The following is a 6,812-nucleotide window of genomic DNA, read 5'->3' as shown; positions in this document are numbered from 1 at the left end:
ATAACTTTTCATCAATTTTTTTAAAAAGTGAGAGAATTATACTAAATGACAGAAATTAGACACAAATTATTGAATGACTTATTTCTTTTTGTTGTCCAATTGCTCTGCCTACAACTTCCAGTACAATGCTGAATAACAGTGGTGACAGTGGACATCTTATCTTTTTCTGATCTTAGGAGGAAAACTCAGTCTTTCACCATTTACTAATATACTAGCCATGGGTTTCATGTATATGCCCTCCATGATTTGGATAAATTTCCTCCTGTTCCTAGAGTGTTCTCAATGTTTTTATCAATAAAATGTGCTGGAGTTTCTCAAATGCCTTGTTTAACATTTAGATTAGCATGTGTTTATTTTTTCTTTCATTCTATTAATACAGTGTATTATATTAATTTATTTTCTTATGCTGATCTACCCTTCATACCTGGGAAAAGTCATACATAGGAATGTTTCTTTTGTCTATTTTTTGTAAGAGACTTGTCAGAATTTAAATGCTTTGGAGTTGCTGAAATGCTACACTCTTTTATTTCAATTTTGGTAGGGAGAGGATTCATGTAATTTGAACTTTACTGTAGACAAACTCTGGCCATTTGCTGTATCTATTATTTTAAGTGGAAGCAGTTCTTCTTCAAATTAACATTCATAGTCATTGTTCACTTTAAAATAATTTAGGTACATTTCCATGACTTTTCTAGCCAACATTTCTTTGTCTTTTTGTTTGATCAAAATATGTGTACATGATTGTTTCTATATGATTTTACTTGCAATCCTGAAATTCAAGATATTCTTACAGATTAATATTTCTTAATTTATTTCCATCTCCCCAACTATTAGGTATGGAGAAAACAAAATTTCAAAATTAAAATTTTGTTAAATTATTTCATATATTCTAAAAAGTCTCATTAAAATAATTTTAGCACAAGTGTGTCATAGCTCCCATGTATATCTTGACTGTACTCAAGGATCCTCTTAAGACTGACAATTGTCCTAGAGGTTCTGAAAAGCAGTGCCCTCCCATCAACCTGGTCCAAGGAAGATTAATCATAGTGCCATGAGTTGTGTGTTGGTCATTCTTTCTATTCACCTTTGGTGTCTGGAGCAACTTGTGAAGGCAGAAAGACTGTCCTACTTATATAAATGTTAAACTTTCTACTAGATGGAACTATGTTACATGATTTATTTCAGAAAAACATGTTTAATGGATGATATCTTCTTTATTGTTAATATTAAAATACAAGTACTGGAAGCAGGGGTTATCTATGAGAAGAATGCAAAACACAATAGAGTGCCTAATTGACTAACACCAAGTGAGATCATATTTTGACAGCAGAGTACCCTTTCTGACCTATCTCTGCTTCTGTGAACTTAGTTACCTTGAATATCTTCCTGAGAATTTAGGTTTATTTCCATCCAGTGTGAGGTGTTTTTGAGAGAGATGAAAAATGGAAGAGATCAAACCAAAGTGGTGTTACAATAATGAAGAGATTCATGTCTTTTGGTAAGATAAGCTTTTGCATCATCCTCTTGACATTTTCCTGAGAATCATTCACCACAGGTAAGCATGAATCAACTAATTTAATGTCATGTTTCCCCATGTTTCCAGCTCTTCCATGACATTGATGTGCATAAGAAACTGTGAGGGATAGTGAGGGATTATTTCAATATTGGCTTCTGAAATTCTAATAACTAGTAAGCAATATTGTCGGCTTACATACATAAAATGCATTTTTTTAAAGATTTATTCTTTATTTCTCTCCCCTTCCCCTCACCCCCTCCCCAGTTATCTGCTCTCTGTGTCCATTTGCTGTGTGTTCTTCTGTGTCTGCTTGTATTCTTGTCAGTGGCATGGGGAATTTGTGTCTCTTTTTCCTGCATCAGCTCTCCATGTGTGCGGTACCACTCCTGGGCAGGCTGCAATTTTTTTTCTTGCACTGGGTGGCACGCCTTATGGGGTACACTCCTTGTGTGTGGGCTCCCCTACGTGGAGGACACCCATGTGTGACATGGCACTCCTTGCATGCATCAGCACTGCATGTGGGCCAGCTCATCACATGAGTCAAGAGGCCCTGGGTTTGAACCCTGGACCTCCCATGTGGTAGGTGGGTGCTCTATCTGTTGAGCCAAATCTGCTTCACTAGAATGCATTCTTGTTTCCTGAACAAATACACTAACAATTTAATAATGGAATTATACTCACCTTATTTCTCAAGATGGATATATCCATAAATAATATACTAAAAATGTATTTTAATTTTGAGTTAAATAGTTAAGTTGTAAGTTTGACATAAAATTAAAATATGAGCCATAGGATGTATGCAGCATACATTATCTTATCCTGCTCCTTAATAATTTCTCAGAATTCTGCACAAACCAGAAATTATATGAAAAATTCATTATATCATTACCACACTAGATAAATTACTAGTGAAAATGCAAATTATCTACTTTTCCCTATATCTATGACTCTTATACTAATGATATGATTTTGAAGCTTTCCCAACAAGGAGTAGACCTTTTTCAACAACTTAAATATGGCTTGACTTGCCACTTGTTTTTGCTAGAGGAATATGAAAGTGCTAGTAGCATGGGCCTCAAGAAACCTTGGGATTGTCTGTTCATTCTTTTGGACACATGATCACTTTGTGTGAGAACTGGCATGGCAGAGCATCCCAGAGTATACAAAACTATTGAAGAAAGGCTGAGACCCCTTTTCCCCAAACATTTTAGACAACCCACTCTATGTGAAAAAGATGCCTACCTGATCTGTAGCTGTTTGTAGATGTACTATGATGCCAGCCTAGGTCAAACAACCATTCTCATAATTCAATAACAAATAGTTTTAAGGCATTAATTTGATATGATTTATCACACAGCAATTGCTAATTAATACATTGAGAATCTGGAGATTGTGAGGTTGATATATTTGAAACACATGCTCTTTTCTGAAAAAAATTTAGAAATTAATAAACACATTTGTATAATTTTCTCAGATTGATTTAGTCATATAACAGATATTTTCATGCTATTTTATTCTCTATGTTTATCTGGGAACTGAATCATGTGACATCTTAATGTATTTCCAAATATGACTTGTCTTCACTCATAAAATAAAAACAAGTAATACAGGAACTTTAGGGAAATAACTAAGTATTAGGGAAAATGACAAAGAATAATTTTATTATTTTGTTACTGAAACTTTGATATATGACTTCTTATAATTTGAGCATGAATGTTTCATGTTATACTTCTTGAAGATATTTTCAAATACTGAAAATATGTCTGTCACAATCCAATTTTTGCAGACCAAATAATTTTGTAAGTTAGATTTAAAGCAAATATAGTCTTACATCACTCAGTGTTCATAATGTATGAATTCCAGGTTTGTTTGTGGTGTGTTTTTTTTGTATTAAGAGTTCAGTATTTCATTTTTTTAATTTTTTAAAAACGTTTTTCCTTAATTTTTTTTTAGTGTTACAGTAAAAAAATGTGAGGTTCCCATATACACCACACTTCCCCTCACCCAACTCTTCCCACATCAACAATCTCTTTTATCATTGTGGCACATTCATTGCATTTGGTGAATACATTTTTGAAACAATGCTGTACCACATGGATAATAGTTTACATTATAGTTTATATTCTCCCCCATTACATACAGTGGGTTATGGCAGGATATATAATGTCCAGCATCTGTCCCTGCAGTACCACCCAGGACAACTCCAAGTCCCGAAAATGCCCCCACATCAACATCTCTTCTTCTCTCTCCCTGCCCTCAGCAAATACCTTGATCACTTTCTTCACATCACTGCTACAATTTCTTCCATTACTAGTCACAATAGTTCCATAGTAGAATATCAGTAAATCCATTCTAATCCATATTTTATTCCTCCATCCTGTAGACACTGGGATGGTGATGTCCACTTCACCTCTATTTCAAGAGGGGGCTTAGATTCCACATGGGTGATGGATGCAATTCTCCTGCTTGCTGTTGTAGGCATTCTCAGTTCACTGGTGTGGTGGTTGACCATCTTCACCTCCCTGTTAGTTGACCTGGGAAGTCCAATGAACTAGAAGGTAGGAGTTGCAACTTTGCTGAGGCTGAGGGCCTGGCTGTCACATGGGCAATCCAGAGATTCAAGTTTCCTGAGTATACACTAACCCTAGCACCAACCACAGGTTCAGTAAAAGTGACAGAAAAGTCATATGTAGAAACGTCACATCTGAGTCCAACTCCATCACACTGAGGAACACAAATTCCAAAGTAGGGCCAACTGACACAGCACTGAATTCCAGAGCCATTTGCTATGACCATAGGAACCTGTGGGTCTCCATAGCCCTCAGGAGAAACAGCACCTGGGGTTGTATCTACTTTGGCTGTCTCTGGGATCCTGCTGAGGCATTCATAATTGTGACCCCTCTGATAACCTCGTGACTCTTTTTAGAAGACTCTTATCTATATAAACTCATTTGTCTTTGCCATTTCCTCCTTTTATTCAAGGTAAAAAGCAGTTTTTAACACATGATCCTACATATAGGCTGATATATTCTGCTAGTCAGAGTTGACCCTTTTATTCAAGGTCTTTTTCTAGTTACATCACCAGCTGGAGCTTGTAGTAACCCCTCAGTGCCAGGGAAGCTCATCATCAGGTGTCATGTTCCACACCAGGTGAAAGAACAATAAGACTACCTGAAGAGTCATGCAGGGTTTTAGGGTTGTAACACAGATCATAATATTCTGAAATGTTTTAAAAGTTCTTCAGTAGAACCCATAGGACCATTGTTGTCTATATCACATGAACATTAGTAGCTGTATCTGCAGCTACTCTACCCACAACAGCCAGAGGCAGAACATAATCATGGCACAGGTCACTGTAGTAGTTGTTGTAGTAGGATAGTTTGTCAAGATGGAAGGCTTAATTGAACAGCAAGAAATCAGTTTCCTGATTTTAAGTGTCACCATCTTCATAGGGCCTTTTATGTACAACTAGTCATGAATGAGCCAAACAATGTTGAATGATCAAACAGTGTTGATCTCAGATTTCAGGCTAATTTGTAGTAGAGTTCCACATGAAATTCCTCATTGCCAAGTGAGTTTCTTAGAGCCATAATTATTTATGATGCCTGAGTTCTCACAATCTAGAATCCAGCCTTAATTAGAAGTTTCTATTTATTTTGAAAAAATCTTATTCTTGGTATGTTGTGGGAAATTGGCTTACCTGTTCCATATTTGTTCCTTCCTGTTATTGTAAATCCTGCCTTATTGCAGATGTTGCAGTTCCTTCCTGTTATTGTAAATGTTACCTTACTGTAGATGTTGCAGTTGCTTCCTGTTATTGTAGATGATGTTGCAGTTCTGATAGCAAACAGATGATTCTTTGTTTCTGAATAAATATGATGTGGAAACTAGGGTTGAGGCTTTCAGTTTCAAAAGCTGTGAAGTCCCCTGGTCCTAACTTTGCTTCCTGTCTTGTGTCTTCCTTTCTGCCCTTTTATTTCTTCAGTTCTGCATTGCCTTCCCTTCATGCAGACCTACTGCTGAGCTGGTCTCAGCAATTGGCACCCAAACAGGGACCCGAGGGGAAGCAGAGGTTCAAACTAAATTAAAGGTGTCACAGCACAGAGCCCCAAGTGGTTTAGAAGGCCTTCCACATTCTCGGTGAATAAGGACACTCTTGGGTATTCTATCAGGGTTATGATGGGCAACAGAGACAGTTCAACAAAATATTGCCCATCTGTCTATCCCCTCATGCAGCTCACCAAGGTAGGAGATGCTGAGGCCAGTGAGTCTTGTATTTCAGAACTCTTAGAGATTATAGAAAAATATTGCTCATAGTTCCCAGCAATAGGAAATTTAGATTAGGAGATTAGGAAAGAGTAGGAAAAAGAGTTAAAAATTTTACACATACAAGGTGTTTTGCTCCCAGTTACTATTTGGCCCACTTGGATTATTACTAAATCTGTTTTGATACTAAATCTAAAGTTGTTTTGCCTTCGACTCCTTCATTAAATGACTTGAGAAAGTCAGTTTCTCCCCTGACAATACCTCCTCCCCCTCCTATGCCTGGAGATGCTCAGCCAAAGTTGTCAGCTTTACAACAGGGCATCTTGCAGACTAGAACAGAGGGAAATCATGTTGAGCCACTTCTGCAAGGAAAGGTTAACTACAACTATAATATCCTATACAGGCAAAAGTGCTAAATAAGGCCCTTGTTAGTGAAATCATACTTGTAAGAAAACCCTCTGTTAAAGTGTTGACTAAGATAAGGAAGATATTCTGGCAGCAACTGTGCAAACTCCTTGCTGCCTAAATGATAATGTGACTGTGCACTAGGGGGAAGCTAACAGAATTAAACCTCTGGAAGAGATGGAAAACATGTAACATTGGTGTTCTGCTTTGTTTCCATGCTGATACTAATTGGGCCTATTTAACCAAGGTAATAAAATTAGTACAAAATTTTTATCAAGGAGTTGAAAGAAATTTTCAGTGTTGAAGCACTAGCTTACTCCTGAACTTCCAAGTCTCAATGTAGTCTTAAAAAGTAGTAATCCAAAAAATGTGTATTGTCTGTCTAAACTGCTAAATAAGAGCTTAACTGCATTTATGCTGCTCAAGTTGTCCTAACTGCTTGGCTCACTACTAATAAAACTGTTTCCAAGAACAAGCTTGCATGTAATAGGCAACATAGGTTCTGGAAGAGATCTCAAAAGCAGTAAAATCTAAGATGTGAAATGATGGAGGGCTTGGAAACGGCTATACCAAAGTAGTAAGCATTATGGTTCAAATTAGTAAGCTTTATATTTCCGTTGATGTG

Source organism: Dasypus novemcinctus, chromosome 4, assembly GCF_030445035.2.
Source record: "Dasypus novemcinctus isolate mDasNov1 chromosome 4, mDasNov1.1.hap2, whole genome shotgun sequence".
Classification (NCBI taxonomy): Eukaryota; Metazoa; Chordata; class Mammalia; order Cingulata; family Dasypodidae; genus Dasypus; species Dasypus novemcinctus.
This window is presented reverse-complemented; position numbering follows the sequence as displayed.